Source organism: Hevea brasiliensis, chromosome 5 (genome assembly GCF_030052815.1).
Source record: "Hevea brasiliensis isolate MT/VB/25A 57/8 chromosome 5, ASM3005281v1, whole genome shotgun sequence".
Taxonomy (NCBI): domain Eukaryota; kingdom Viridiplantae; phylum Streptophyta; class Magnoliopsida; order Malpighiales; family Euphorbiaceae; genus Hevea; species Hevea brasiliensis.
This window is the reverse complement of record NC_079497.1, coordinates 12940099-12957263: the sequence shown is the minus strand read 5'-3', so window position 1 is coordinate 12957263 and position 17165 is coordinate 12940099. Positions and strand designations below refer to the sequence as shown.

The following is a 17165-nucleotide window of genomic DNA, read 5'->3' as shown; positions in this document are numbered from 1 at the left end:
TAAGAAGAATAATTAACTCCACAACTTTGAGTTCCATTTGTGAAGGCAACTTGTTGCATAGTTGTAGGAGTTGAGGTTGTTGCCTTTGTGCAAAAATCACTAAGAAGCTGAGTCAACTGATCAAATTTTGCATTCATGTAGTTAACTGAGTCAAGTTCATAGATCCCAGCTTTCTTTGGCTCAAGTGCTCTAGGATTTCCCCATAAATGGGTATTATGAGCAATCTTCTCTAATAGATCATAGCATTCTTCACTTGTCATTCTCATGAAATCTCCTCCTGCTTGTGAATCAATTGTGTTTCTTATGGCTGGAGTAACTCGTGTAGAAATTCAACAATCATCCATTTGGGTATTTCATGATGAGGACATTGCCTTTCAAGCTCCTTAAATCTCATCCAAGATTCATACAAAGTTTCATCATCTCTTGGTTTAAAAGCTACCATCAAATTCCTCAAATGAGTAGTTTTCCCAGGTGGGAAAAATTGAGATAGAAAAGCTTGAGATAGCTGCTCCCAAGTAGCTATAATAGCTTGTGGGAGTGAGTCATACCACTCCAATGCTGAATCCCGAAGAGAAAATGGAAATAATGTGAGCCGAATAACTTCATCAGAAACTCCAGGTTGTCTTTGTGTACCACATATCATCAAAAATTTCTTCAAATGAGAATGAGGATTTTCAAGTGGGCTACCTCCAAATTGTGAATTCTGAACCATTTGAATAAGACCAGTTTTTAATTCAAATTGATTAGCTCCAATAATAGGTCTGTTATCTCTCACATCATCAAGACATCTAGGAAAAGCATAGTCTAACATGGATCTTCTTTGAGGATCATTTTGATTAACCACAGCATTTTGCCCGTTTTGCTCATTTGCTCCATTGTTTCCACCAATAGCTCTATTTTGATTCTCCATATTTTCTATTGTCTCCTCTTGCTCAAATATTTGTTGTTCTTCTTTTTCTGCTTCTTTTCTTCTCTTGTACTCCTTTTTGTTGGCTCGACAGAATTTTTCAATTTCTGGGTTGAACAACAATTCAGTATCACTTGTGCTTTTCGATCGTCTCATAAACAAGAAAAGTACCTGAAAAACACAAGGAACAATAGTGAAAATAAAAGAAAATAAAAATTCTAATTAGCTTAAAACAATTAAAATCCAACTTAAAAACAAACAATTCCCCGGCAACGGCGCCAAAAACTTGATACGGTGTCCGCATGTGCACGGGTCTCAGTAGTATAGTTTTTAAAATTGATATCGATCCCACAGGGAATTGTGCTTAAATTGGAAATAAAAGTATAAGCAAATTAGAATGACAAAAATTAAAAGATATTAAAAATAAAATCTAAAAATTAAAATTAAGACAAAAATTAAAGATGTAAAATGAAATTTGGAATTAAAATTGGTATTTGAGGAATTAAAACTAGATCAATCAATTAACTAAAATTAATTAAACTAGATTACCCAAAAAATTAATTTGAAATATCTATTTATGAAATTGAGAGAAATTAAATCTAAATTCAATAAAAATAAAAATAAAGTGATTATAGAAATTGGATTTAAATTGGATTTAAATTTAAATTGCTATTTATGAGGTTTGGAGGATTTATATCTAATTTCAATGAAAAATAAATTGATTCTAGAGATTGGATTTTCAATATTGTTTGCATGTGGTTTTTCCCTAATTTTTCCCAACACATGAGAATTGCAATTTTGAGGGAAATCAATTCTTAAATTTTTGAAACCTTTTCAAGCATCTCAAAATTGGTTTTCATTAAATCAAACCCTGCTTTCACGGTATTTCAAATCTAACAAAAACCCAATTAATGCTCTAATTGATTTTTGGAAAGTTCCCCTTAATCTTCTTAGCTTATTTCTAACACCAAGAAAATAAAGTTTATTGCAAGATTATCCATCCCCAATATTCACTTTTCAGTCCATCTATTAAGGATTAAAACTTAACTTAATGAGGGCCCATTCATCAAGCAAGGAAATAAGCACACAAGCAATAAATCAAAATATAACAATCTTCATTTAAATGGCTAAATCAGTTCAAAACCACAAAACAAATCAATATTTACAAACCCATCTCTAGAATCTCAATCAACTACTCACAAATCATTGTTTAAAGACAAACCCAAATGAAGAAATGAAGAAATAATGGAAATGTAAGCTAAAAGGGGTAGAAAACCCAAGAAATTTGCAGCAGATCTCTGCAGAAAGTGCGTAAACTTGATCCTGTCACTGGAAGAAGATGCAGAAGATGCTCCTCCCTTTCCCTCTTTCTATCTTTCTAAAAATGCCTCCCTTGCTCTCTTTCTATCTTTCTAAAAATGCCTCCCTTGCTCTCTATGCTCTCTATGCTCTCTATGCTCTCTAGAAAGTGATAAAATGGGTCTTTATATAGGCTAAGGGATTGTTCTAGAATGGGTAAAAGGGGGAAGGATCTAGAAAAAGTGAGGTGAAAAGGCTGGAGTAACGGAAATGCCACGTCAAAAAATTTTCCAGTAAAAAATACATAAGCCGAGTCAGTTGTGTCGCGGGTTGTGACGCTCTCGGCCATTTTTTTTTTTTCTCAACTTCAAAATTTTTTTTTGCAATTCGATTTTAATCTCCTCCAAATGGCTACTCTGATCAAAATACATCAAATTTCTCCAGATTTAACCTACAAAACAAATAAATTCCAAAAATTAAACTAAGAAATGTGAAAATTGTAAAATTGACTAAATATATACTAATATCTAAAATAATAGCTATGAATAAGGGTAAATTATGTGCAAAAATTACTCCTAAATGATGATATAAAATGCATGCATCAGTAGCTCTCAAATCCCATAGCCAAACTTCCATTGATTTTCAACCAAAGCTTACTTTCTTCCTTCATTTCACCACTAAACCCTAACCCCTTTCATTAAACCTTGACCATATCACTTGGAGAAGCTCTTGGCAGCCAAGAAGAAGAAGGAAAGTGAGGTTTAGAAGCTTGGAAAAATCTGCCCTAAGTGAGGTTAGTGCATATATGAAGTTTAAAACTCATTAGTTCCATGATCTATGCTTGCAATGAATGAAAAATTGTGAAATAATGAAACAAATCCATGTGTATCTCTACCAAGAATTTAGGCAGCCCTATGGGAGATTGAGGTTGATTGTTTGATAAGCTTAGAATGGTTGGAAATCATGGTTAAAGTATTAACATGCATGGAGACTTAAGTAAGTATGTTAATCAAAGTGTATGAGTAAATTTAGTTGAACATTAGGGTTTAGGATGGTGAAATTGTGAATTAGCCTTGGAAATGGTTAGAGGACTTTTTAATGGTCAATTAGTGACCATTTTAGGTAGGTTGACCCTAATTAGAACTGAAATATGGAAAGGTGAAGGTATAAATCGCCTATGGACAAAGATAGGACTGAAATTTCAGTCCCTTTGCACTGCCATAAGTTGGGTAGTGGTAGTCCAATTGGTGTTTGGCCATTTGTACATGAAAATATGCTTATAATGGCACATTTTTGCTGAAGAAAGCATGACCAAAAGACCAAATCAAAAGGTTCAAAACCCAGCCACAATCCGAACCCTGAAACTGAATTCTGCAGAATTTGCCAAATGAACAGTAACTGTTCATTTGGCCATAAGTCACTGTAGATTTGGTCAATTGGTCTGAAATTTTTACAGCAACAAGTTAAGACATAGAAAAACAACTTTCATGAAGGAACCTACCCCAAATTATGGCCAGAACCCATTCAACCAAGTGACTCAAGTCACTGTTCATGCACTGTAGATATGGTAAAATTCTGCAGACTGCATATCCGGGCAGCTTGGGTTTTGAGCCATATCTGAGCTACAAAACTCCAAATGGAGTGATTCAAAAAAGGAAATTCAACTAGACAAAATAAGGAACAACTTTCATGTTTTACATTTCTTCAAATTCCAACAGTAACAGTGTCCAATGGAACAGTGAAGTTAGGGCACCAAAACTGAAATTTTCTGCTAGTGTGGGTTACACTTTTAAATTGCAAAACACTTAATGCCAACAAGTTTTAAACACCAAATGTGGTATGTTGGGAGTGCCAAAGTTGATGTACACATTTTTATGCTAAAAGTCAACATTTTTGTTGACCAATGATGAATAGTAACACAAAAAAGTTGAAATTCACAAATTGACGAAGTTAAGAGTTTCAAATGCCCTAGTATACCTAACAAGATTGGTTTGGATAGTTTGGCATGCCAATAGGGTTCAGTTAGCAGTACTGCACATGGCAAAAATGCCATTCTGTGATTTCATGGCTTTTAGCCATTCTGACTTTGCATTGAGACTTGGCCTTGTGCGATATCATTTACTTGTTAGCTATTCTGCACACCGGAGATGCATCTGCGGATCGATGGTGTGACGGCCCGAGGTACTAGGTACCCAGTGCGGTTACCCGTTATCCATCCACTGCCTAGTGTAGGTTACTTGGGGCAACCAAATGAATAAAAGTGAACAAAGTTAATGAATTAATGAATATACCAAGATCAAACAAAGAAAGCATACACATTGTATACACATTTATTTTCTTGCTATTTTCTTCTATTATATTATTGCACCACTAAGCATTATTGCTTAGCGCGTTGCTTTTGCCACGCGTAGGTACTGGAGATCCCGATCGTGAGCCCAGTAGACCACAGACTGGGTGAGTCCATCTGACAGCTCTGCTCAGTGTCCGTGTCACCTCACTACCTGCAGTGCATCGGTAGGGCACTAGATGCCATTTTGTCATCTTGTAATTAACTTTTTATTTTCTCATATGTATTTAGGATTTATGTTATGCATTTTGAGGTTCATGTAAATAATAAAGATTTATGGTTATGTATGGTATTAATTTGAGTATTTAATGGTTGTTTATATATGAGAACCCTGAGAAAGGGATGTTTTGAAAAATGAAAAGGTTGTTGAGACCTGAAATTGACAAATTACTGAGATATTGATATTGAGTTTTATTGATGATATTGGAGTAGAGAATGAATGAAATTGTATATTGGAAGTGTTTTTAACAAGTTCAAGAACTGCTCCATTTTTAGCTCAGTACTCACTGGATTTTCCTTAAAATCTTCGGAACCTCAAATGAAATAATACTTTTGATAAATGGTTAAAATAAATCATATTTCATAAATTAATTTCAAAAGCATGACACAAATTAAGTAAGGTATATTAGAGTGTGCCAGTACACCGTGTGGCATTACTTATTCGGGTATACTGTACACGAGTAAGGGGTGTCACATTTAGTGGTATCAGAGCACGGTTTAGGCGTTTCTGGGCCTAGATTGAGTCCATACCATGCATTGTATTTGTAAGAGTCGAGGTGACACTAACGCAGATCTGTCTATCTTTCTTATTTTGAATAGGATATGGACCCTTCATCTCAGAGAGCCGTTGAGGAGGAAGTGGAGAGTCATGCTCCACCGCAGCAATGAGACCGGGGCATGAGAGAATCTGCCCACCACTCAAGCAGAGCCTCGCCACCTCCACAGCCATGTTCCAACAAATGGCCGACTTCTTCAGACAAATGGCCGGGTAATGCCAAGACCACCACCACCACCACCACCTCCACGCAGTAAATCACACCGGAAAGGTTAAGAAAATTTGAGTGGACTTCTATGGCAAGAGAGAAGATGACTCATTGGTAGAGAATTGGTTGAACCGAACGGGCAGAGTCTTAAAACAACTCCATCGCACCCCGCAGCGTAACTTAGAAGTCGCTATATCCTTGTTACAAGACGATGCCTACGGATGGTGGGACACCGTGTCCATGAAGTGCACCCAAGTCAGAATTTGGGACTTTTTCCTCTCGAGTTCAAGAAGAAATATGTGGGTACCAGATACCGAAGAGAGAAGAAGGGAATTCATTAACTTGAGGCAGAGACGCTTATCGCGGGTCGAGTATGAGAAGGAGTTTGTTCGGTTAAGCCGCTATGGAAGGGAAATAGTCCCTAACGAAGCTGAAAGGTGCAAGAGATTTGAAGAGGGACTGAATAACAATATCAAGATACAGCTCACTGCCTTGGGAATCACAGAATTTAGCAAGCTAGTGAAAGCTGCAATAAGGGTTGAAAAAGTGAGAATCAATGAGCGCACTGTAAGGGAGAGACAGCAGAAGAGGGGACCAGGTCAGTCTAGTTCCACCCCTGGATTTGGGAAGAAGTTTAAGGGTCCTCCTGCACAGAGTTCGGGTCACCCACAGGCCGTGGTCACCTCAGGGCCCAGCCACGCTCATCCCTAGGAGAGGTCACCCACACCATCGCGGCGCTCTCCAGGGATGGGGTTCAGGGGACCAGCCCCGGCATCTTCTGCATGTCCACACTGTCAGAAATGGCATAAGGGGGAGTGTTGGAGAATGACTGGTGCTTGCTTGAGGTGTGGGTCAACAGAGCATCAGTTGAGAAACTATCCACGCAGAACCATTACAGCTGCTCCAACACAAGCGCATGCACCGCCCCGCACCACCAAGGGGTAGAAGGTCCGTAAACTGGTTGTGGGACCATCTCGAGGCTCAGATCCGAGCCAGAGAGGCCGATAATGCACCACCTGCCAGAAATTATGCCTTGAGAGCTCAGGAGGAGCAAGATGCCCCGGACGTCATCAGGGGTACGTTCTTCCTCTACACTACACCTGTGCATGCATTGGTGGATCCAGGATCCACTCATTCATACATCTGCATCAATCTACCCGTAGAAAGGGGGATACTGGTAGGGGAAAGTGACCAAGACATTCTGGTCACTAATCCATTGGGTCACAAAGTTTGGTAGTGAACAAGGTATACAAGGGTTGCCCGTTAAGGATTCAGGGGTATGAATACTTGGCAGACCTGATTGAGTTGCCCTTCCATGAGTTTGACGTGATATTGGGAATGGATTGGTTGTCACGCCATCGTGCAATAGTTGATTGCAAATTGAAGAGAATTTCTCTAAAAACTTCAGAGGGTAATGAGATCACGCTAGGGGAAAGGATGATTTCTGTCCAATGTCATCTCACCACGCTTGCAAGAAGAATGATGAGAAAAGGTCGTGAAGCCAAACTAGCAAATGTGATGGATACTAGGCATGCTAAGCCAAACCCGAGTGACATACCCACGTGAAAAGACTTCCTGCATGTGTTTCTGAAGAATTGCCTGGTTTGCCACCGTAAAGGGAAGTCGAGTTTGCTATTGAGGTAATGCCGCACAAAGACCCATTTCCATTGCTCCTTATAGGATGGCACCCATCGAATTGAGGGAGTTGAAAACTCAATTGCAAGAGTTGCTGGATAAGGTTCATACGCCCAAAGGTGTCACCATGGGGAGCTCCAAAGGTCTGTTTGTGAAAAAGAAGGATGGGACTTTGAGACTATGCATCGACACGGCAGCTGAATAAAGTGACGTGAAGAACAAATATCCGTTGCCTAGAATTGATGATCTGTTTGATCAGTTGAAGGGAGCAGGAGTATTTTCTAAGATTGATCTCAGATCAGGGTATCATCAGTTGAGGGTGAAGGATGTAGATGTGTCCAAGACTGCATTCAGGACCCGATACGGGCATTATGAGTTTCTAGTGATGCCCTTTGGCCTAACAAATGCACCAGCAGCATTCATGGACCTTATGAATTGTATCTTTCATCCACACTTAGATCGGTTCGTAGTGTTCTTTATTGATGATATTTTGGTGTATTCCAAGACCAGGGAAGAACATGATGAGCATTTGAGGATTGTTCTGCAAACCTGCGGAAAAGAAGTCAGATGCTAAGTTGTCCAAGTGTGACTTTTGGCTGGATGAGATTGCATTCCTTGGACACATAGTGTCAGCTGATGGGATTAGGGTGGATCCCAAGAAAATAGAAGCAGTGATGGAATGGAAGCCTCCCAGAAACACAACTGAGGTCAGAAGCTTCTTGGGGCTAGCTGGATATTACAGAAGATTTGTGAAGGGATTTTCCCTAATAGCTGCTCCAATGACCAAGTTGTTACACAAGAATGTCAGATTTGACTGGAATGACAAGTGTCGCACCGCTTTGAGAAGTTGAAGGCTATGTTGACAGAGGCACCAGCAGCACACAAGGTCGTGAAAAGACTTTGTGGTCTACAGTGATGCCTCTCATAATGGGTTAGGGTGTGTGTTGATACAAGAGGGGAAAGTGATTGCCTATGCTTTCAGACAGCTAAGGCCACATGAACAAAATTACCCTACCCATGATTTAGAACTTGCAGCAATTATCTTCGTGATCAAGATATGGAGGCATTACTTGTATGGTGAAAAGTGCTACATTTACACGCACTACAAAAGCCCAAATATTTGCCAACCTGCAGGAGCTCAACCTTAGACAGAGGCGATGGATTGAGTTCCTGAAGGATTATGACTGTGTAATTGACTACCATCCTGGGAAGACAAATGTAGTTGCTGATGCTTTGAGTAGAAAATCCATGACAGCCTTGAGATCATTGAATGCCCGTCTATCCTTGGTTCGAGATGGAGCTATTTTGGCTGAGTTGCAAGTGAGGCCAAACTCGCATACAGATACTAGATGGGCGTATGCGATGAAAAGTTAATGGCTATTATGAGCAAGATCTCATAGGGAAAAGCAACTGACTATGGGGTGAAAGCAGATGGGTGTCTGTATTACAAAGGAAGACTGTGTGTACCAGATGATGGGGAATTGAAGGCCAGTATTCTAAAAGAGGCACACACCAGTGTATATGCTATGCACCTAGGAAGTACAAAGATGTATCATGATTTGAAGCTTCAATATTGGTGGCCTGGTATGAAAAAGGACATAGCTGACTATGTGACTAAATGCTTGACATGTCAGCAAGTCAAGGCAGAACATCAAGTTCCATCAGGTTTGCTACAGCCTATACGCATACCTGAATGGAAATGGGATCGGGTCACCATGGATTTTGTAAGTGGTCTACCTCTCACCCGGAAGAAACATGATGCAGCATGGGTGATAGTTGATAGATTGACAAAGTCAGCACACTTTCTGCCAGTTAGGACTGACTACTCACTAGAGAGGTTAGCAGAATTGTATATTAGTGAGATAGTTAGACTGCATGGAATCCCACTTTCCATCATATCTGATCGAGACCCAAGGTTTACATCGAGATTTTGGAAGAAGTTGCATGAATCCTTGGGTACACAACTCCATTTCAGCACAGCTTTCCATCCTCAGACGGATGGGCAATCAGAAAGAGTAATCCAGGTAAACAATTGAAACCCATGAAATTGATACAAATATTGAATTGAAATGATAACAATAACGTGAAATACTTGCTAGGTCCTTGAGGATATGCTGAGGAGTTGTGTCATTGAGTTTGAGGGAAGTTGGGATAGATACCTCCCACTGGCAGAATTTGCATACAACAATAGCTACCAAGCTAGCATTCAAATGGCCCCATATGAAGCGCTGTATGGGAGAAAATGTAAAACTCCAGTGTGCTGGACTGAATTGGGCAAAGACAAACTGGTAGGGCCAGACCTGGTGAAACAGGCTGAGGAGAAGGTGAAATCAATCAAAGCCAACTTGAAGGTTGCCTCGCATGCATGTAAATCTTATGCCGACCTGAAGAGAAAAGAGATAGAATATATGGTTGGCGACAAAGTGTTCCTCAAGGTGTCACCATGGAAGAAAGTGTTGAGGTTTGGAAGAAAAGGTAAGTTGAGCCCTAGGTTCATTGGCCCATATGAAGTCATTGAACGTGTGGGTCCAGTGGCCTATAGGCTAGCTTTACCACCGTGAGTGGACAAGATCCACAATGTGTTCCACGTGTCCATGCTCGTAAGGTACCGCTCGCACCTTCACATGTCATCTCCAGAGAAGAAATTGAAATACAGCCAGATTTGACATATGAAGAAGAACCTCTACGATCCTAGCTCTGGAAGTGAAAGAGTTGAGGAATAAATGATTCCATTGGTGAAAGTGCTTTGGAGGCACCACAACACCGAGGAGGCAACTTGGGAAAATGAAGAGACGATGAGGCAACAGCTTCCTCAACTGTTTAGATCAGGTAAATTTCGAGGACGAAATTTAAATTAGAGGGGAAGAGTTGTAACACCCTCCCAGAACCACTCGTACATCCCATCGTCTGATCGGTGTCGGTCCCTGACAGCTAGAACGTCCGAAAAATATTTAAACTAAAGTCAGAACCAAAATTAACTCAAATATTAATAAGAAAAATTTAATAAAAATTTTAGAAATAAAATACAACCAAGTAAAACAAGCCTCTGCCCAAGCGATGGGTAATCGAGGGAAGTTAAGTTTCTCGCAACGAGGAGCCCTAGACCTGGGGGAAAAATTATAAAATAATTTTTGGGACTCCAGAGAAGGGTTATTAAGGTTTCCATGGCATTAGAATGCCAAGAAAATACCTAGAAAAATTTTTCAATCGGTACAGACAATTTTGACCCGTTAAGCCAAACGGAGGGCATTTTGGTCATTTCGCCTTCAAAGGTGATTTTTGGCCGACTTGTCCAGTTAAGTAAATAATTATTATGACCCAAAATATGAATAAATATTGCTAAAAATTAAATTGAAATGTGGTAGAAAAGAAAAGGAAAGAAAAATGAAATAAAAAGCCAATTTTGACATAATGTGATGTCATTAACATACCCCCAACCAATCAAAATTTGACAAGCCTTCTTAAACCACTTAAAAGAGTCAAAATGAAGACCAAAATCACTAAAATTTCCAGCAGCCCTCACCTTCACAAAGAGCTCACCCGTAGCTCTCAAATCCCATAGCCAAACTTCCATTGATTTTCAACCAAAGCTTACTTTCTTCCTTCATTTCACCACTAAACCCTAACCCCTTTCATTAAACCTTGACCATATCACTTGGAGAAGCTCTTGGCAGCCAAGAAGAAGAAGGAAAGTGAGGTTTAGAAGCTTGGAAAAATCTGCCCTAAGTGAGGTTAGTGCATATATGAAGTTTAAAACTCATTAGTTCCATGATCTATGCTTGCAATGAATGAAAAATTGTGAAATAATGAAACAAATCCATGTGTATCTCTACCAAGAATTTAGGCAGCCCTATGGGAGATTGAGGTTGATTGTTTGATAAGCTTAGAATGGTTGGAAATCATGGTTAAAGTATTAACATGCATGGAGACTTAAGTAAGTATGTTAATCAAAGTGTATGAGTAAATTTAGTTGAACATTAGGGTTTAGGATGGTGAAATTGTGAATTAGCCTTGGAAATGGTTAGAGGACTTTTTAATGGTCAATTAGTGACCATTTTAGGTAGGTTGACCCTAATTAGAACTGAAATATGGAAAGGTGAAGGTATAAACTGCCCTATGGACAGCAGCATAGGGACTGAAATTTCAGTCCCTTTGCACTGCCATAAGTTGGGTAGTGGTAGTCCAATTGGTGTTTGGCCATTTGGACATGAAACTAGGCTTATAATGGCACATTTTTGCTGAAGAAAGCATGCCCAAAAGACCAAAGCAAAAGGGTCAAAACCCAGCCACAATCCGGAACCCTGAAACTGAATTCTGCAGAATTTGCCAAATGAACAGTAACTGTTCATTTGGCCATAAGTCACTGTAGATTTGGTCAATTGGTCTGAAATTTTTACAGCAACAAGTTAAGACATAGACAAACAACTTTCATGAAGGAACCTACCCCAAATTATGGCCAGAACCCATTCAACCAAGTGACTCAAGTCACTGTTCATGCACTGTAGATATGGTAAAATTCTGCAGACTGCATATCCGGGCAGCTTGAGTTTTGAGCCATATCTGAGCTACAAAACTCCAAATGGAGTGATTCAAAACAGGAAATTCAACTAGACAAAATAAGGAACAACTTTCATGTTTTACATTTCTTCAAATTCCAACAGTAACAGTGTCCAATGGAACAGTGAAGTTAGGGCACCAAAACTGAAATTTTCTGCTAGTGTGGGTTACACTTTGAAATTGCAAAAACACTTAATGCCAACAAGTTTTAAACACCAAATGTGGTATGTTGGGAGTGCCAAAGTTGATGTACACATTTTTATGCTAAAAGTCAACATTTTTGTTGACCAATGATGAATAGTAACACAAAAAAGTTGAAATTCACAAATTGACGAAGTTAAGAGTTTCAAATGCCCTAGTATACCTAACAAGATTGGTTTGGATAGTTTGGCATGCCAATTGGGTTCAGATTAGCGATCGCACATGGCAAAAATGCCATTCTGTGATTTCATGGCTTTTAGCCATTCTGACTTTGCATTGAGACTTGGCCTTGTGCCTGATATCATTTACAGCTTGTTAGCTGTTCTGTTGCACACCGGGAGATGCATCTGTGACCGATGGTGTGACGGCCCGAGGTACTAGGTACCCAGTGCCAGTTTACCCGTTATCCATCCGATCGTCTAGTGTAGGTTACTTGGGGCAACCAAATGAATAAAAGTGAACAAAGTTAATGAATTAATGAATATACCAAGATCAAACAAAGAAAGCATACACATTGTATACACATTTATTTTCTTGCTATTTTCTTCTATTATATTATTGCACCACTAAGCATTATTGCTTAGCGCGTTGCTTTGCCACGCTGTAGGTACCGGAGATCCCGATCGTGAGCCCAGAGACCACAGACCGGGTGAGTCCATCCGACGGCTCCGCTCGGTCCGTGTCACCTCACTACTGCAGATTGCATCTAGAGGGCACTAGATGCCATTTTGTCATCTTGTAATTAACTTTTTATTTTCTCATATATATTTAGGATTTATGTTATGCATTTTGAGGTTCATGTAAATAATAAAGATTTATGGTTATGTATGGTATTAATTTGAGTATTTAATGGTTGTTTATATATGAGAACCCTGAGAAAGGGATGTTTTGAAAAATGAAAAGGTTGTTGAGACCTGAAATTGACAAATTACTGAGATATTGATATTGAGTTTTATTGATGATATTGGAGTAGAGAATGAATGAAATTGTATATTGGAAGTGTTTTTAACAGGTTCCGAAGAACTGTTTTCTCCATTTTTAGCCGGTACTCCGCCGGATTTTCCTTAAAATCTTCGAAACCTCAAATGAAATAATACTTTTGATAAATGGTTAAAATAAATCATATTTCATAAATTAATTTCAAAAGCATGACACAAATTAAGTAAGGTATATTAGAGTGTGCCAGTACACCGTGTGGCATTACTTATTCGGGTATACTGTACACGAGTAAGGGGTGTCACAGACTCAGTGGTGCACAATATACTAAAATAACATTTATGCATAATTAAAATCACATTTATTCAAATACATTACTGAAAATGAAAGACAGATACAAAACATTTTTTATAAACTTTTAGTCCAAACAATTTCATTTAATAAGTCTCAAATCAATTTCATAAAAATACACAGTTATATCATGCAATTCGAAACATACTCATCTCAATAGCCGGAGGCTTATGAGAAATCACAAGGCTAGCTAGCTCAAATATATGGGTACCCATTCAAATTTCTTCTTCTACTGGCACACACCTCAACACTTCAGCCAGAGAAAGAATCAAAATTCGAAACTAATTTCTTCCACTAGTCATGCTAGTGAGACATTCAAATATATGGTTATGACACTGTGGTTTTAAAACTATCTTATCAATTTATCAAATATTTACTGACAATTAAATCATATATCATCAAATTTCCAACAATTTAGATAAAAAACATAATGTATATTTTAATCATTATTTCGCAATATAAGTAAACCACAAATCATTTCATGCACTTTGCAATGAAATTTTAAAGAATGTTTATGTTGTGCACAAACCTTAAGCGAGTAGCCTCTTGGCCTCGATTCGATGCCTCGGGTTCTTTCCCTGTATTCTTTTCAACTGAAACACACAGTTTCACAGTGTTTCAATATCATAATTTATCATAAGTCCAAAAATAAATTCAAATCTATTTATACCTAGCTTTAATATGCTAAACTTGATATTCATTAAAATTTGTATTTCGGGGTTACTATTCACGATACTATTCAAGTCAATTTGTTGACTTTCTAATGCTTAATAGGTATGAGAATTCTAATTTCACCCACATACCACATTTTGGTTACCTAATTTGTTGGTTTTGGTTGTTTCCTCAAACTTCAAGTCTCTTAGACACAAATTTCAAATTTTCAATTTTGGTATTCAGTTCAGTTTTACACTGTTCCATTGATCATGTTGCTGTGATAAGTTGGCTAAGTTTTCTTCATAGAAGTTGTTCCTTATTGTCTTAGCTTTATTTCCCTTTTTGAATCACTCAATTTGGAGTTTTGTAGCCCAAGTTATAGCCATTTGAACATGGTTGGCCGGATTTAGTGTTACCCAGAATTCTTGGCATACTCTGGATTTTGGCAATTTTATGGGTTGACTGCAGGTAGTTTTTCAAATAGATTATGGTCAAAATTTGGGTTTGTTTTCTTCATGAAAGTTTAAGGTCTATGTCTTAGCTTTCTATCGATATAAAATTCAGGTCATTTGGACCTTCTTAGACCAAGTTATGGTCATTTACGTAACTACTATTTTTTGGGTCATTTTTGTACAGGTCAGTGTGCCCAATCCGGATTTAACCTAATAGTTCACTAAGTTATGGTCATTTTTTGAGCATGATTCCTGAATGAAAAATGTGTCATTTTGTGTCTAGTTTCATTCCTAATGGCCTTACACCAATAGGGTTGGTAAATTTTCAGTTTTGATCCCTGAAATGGATCTAGGTCAAGCTGCCTGCAGATTAACCCTTACTAATCCGAATTTAAATTTGTTTTCAATAATTCATACACACTACAATTGGTCACAATTGATCATTTCTCAACTTAAATAAGGTCAATAATATCAATTGATTAATTCTCAACTTTTTCTCTAATTTTTCACAAACTCAAAACCCTAGTTACACACATTTCAACTCTAATGCAAATTTAAAGTGTATATTCATGATTTATATACATAATTCACTTCAAATAACCATTCAAAATCATCAAACTCATTCATATCAAACCGTAATCCTAGCTGGATAAAATTCATGTTTAGTCCTTCAACAATTGTTTTTGTTTAGATTTAAGTTAAAATCTAAGTTAACTTAACTAAGAACATTGAAATTTAACAAAAGAATTCAAATTTACATACTAACCTTTATTTGATTTTCGAATCACTAATTTTCTTCCTTTTTTCTTCTTTCTTGCTTCTTCAATCTCCTCTTCTAGTTGCCCAAACAAAGTTTAATTATAATTTAGTGAAATTTTTAAAGTATTTCTAGGGTTTGTAAAGCTTTAAATTTTAGCTTCAATGGAGGAAACATGAGAGAGAGAGAGAGAGAGAGAGAGAGGAGAGAGATGAGCTGGCTGAAATGGGAGAGGAAGAAATGAAATTTTTTTCTGTTTTCTTTTTGTTTTTATGTATTTAAATGGCTTTTTGACTTTGTCAATTATTAGGGAAAATAAATTTTTATTTTGACATCATTTGTGATGTCATCAAGGTGATGCAATAAAACTTTTTGTTTTCTTTTTTCATTTTCATTAATTTTTCAATAGTTTTTTAATTTAATTATCGATTCCGAAATTTTTGTTTCTCCGATTTTATTGGACAGTTAGGTCATGAGTCAGTTCTAGGGGTGAGTTGCCAAATTGCCCCTCACTGGTCTGATCCGGTTTACCAATAATTTAGTGTTTCTTCTGAAACCCTGATCTAATTATTTGACCTGCTTAACAATTCTTTTTTGTGATTTTCTCCTTTCCACTGTGTTCGCAATAGTCCTAAAAACCGCAGCGTCACATTTTTCGGTTCGAAATTTGAGTTAAGACTGACCTCGCAGTCATTTCCCAGGAAGGCCACCCATCGTTGTGACTCCTGGCTCATTTAACTTCTTGTGTTTTCTATTTTTCTTATTTATACTTAACTATTTGATAATTACTAATTATTTGTGTTCAAGGCTTCTCTAGGTGTCTTAAATGTGGTTCTAATTCTCTTACTTGTTCGGACTGACACCGATCACCGGAATAGTGAAATATACCAGGCTATGCCAATAGGGGTGTTACACGAGCTATTAAATGATTGTTTGGTGACTTACATTGAAAGAGATGTATTTGCAATTATTGACAATGAAGTTATTATGGATAGATTTCAGTCAATAAAAAATAGACGAAAATTATTGTAATTTAATTGTAACAATTTATTAATATTTTCTAAACAATCTTCTTATCAATTTATATTTATTTATGTATATTATTTTTATAAATTATATATTTTAATTAGACCCCTCAGTTAAACTCCTGGCTCCCTCACTGCTAGTTCACAGTTCATTCGGCACAGGTCCAAATCCTTATTCTGTGGCTTTTTGCTGCAAATATTATATGTTTCCTCTAGTTTTAAAGGCGTTGAGCAGGGAAGACTTTTGTTTGAGTGGGTGCTTAAGTGCTCTTGTGATGGATGTATTCTTGTTCTCCCATGTTGACAATGATCTACAGTCTCTTCTTGGTGGACAGTGACGAGCTGTTGACGAAAAGATGGCGTCAGCTACTGATGAAGATGGATTCGGGTTATCCCAGTTCATCCCTGGGGTTTCTACCTTTAGAGCTTGGACTTGAAAGAGTTTTGTAGCAAAATTTTCATGGGATTGGTCATTGTAACCTTAATTTCATCAAATGGAATTTCGGTTAAAAAAATCAAAAAAAAAAATCCTAACTTTTTTAAATATGATCATAATAATTATTAGTATTTAATCTTAAAGCATATCATAGCAGGCGAACACATATGTTCACTAAAATAAAAAACACATCTTTATATTCCCCTAAAATGGTATAAAAATGGTAACCACCTCCTGTGTTAGATTGAGTTATTGCCTTTAATTTGTCTGTGATTTTATAATATATCTACATTTTTATTTTAAAAATCAGTTTAATAAGATCGTGGGTGATAAAAATATTTCTTTAAATATCAAATAACCTACTTTCCAAATCCATTCAATGCAGACACACCCCTCAATCTTGCTTCATCAAAGTATGCATAATCTCTCTGAATATTGTCAACTTCTTTTTATATTTTCGATTAAGGTCAATTACACCTTTCACTTTGTGATTTTGATTGATAGTTCTAATAATTAATAGTTAATTACTCCATTAAATTAAATTGATAAAATTGAGAACTAATTATGAGGAAAATAGAAAATATATCCATTATTCATATAAATATTTTAACCGTAAGCTACATTG

General features: G+C 37.3%; 1 non-coding gene across 1 annotated transcript; it reads left to right on the top strand.

Annotated features, from left to right (window-relative positions):
- Positions 1-350: 350 nt before the first annotated feature.
- On the top strand, positions 351-457 carry LOC131180404 (small nucleolar RNA R71). Its single transcript, XR_009149179.1, has one exon. It is a non-coding gene; the product is annotated as a small nucleolar RNA R71 (small nucleolar RNA).
- The last annotated feature ends 16708 nt before the right edge of the window (positions 458-17165 follow it).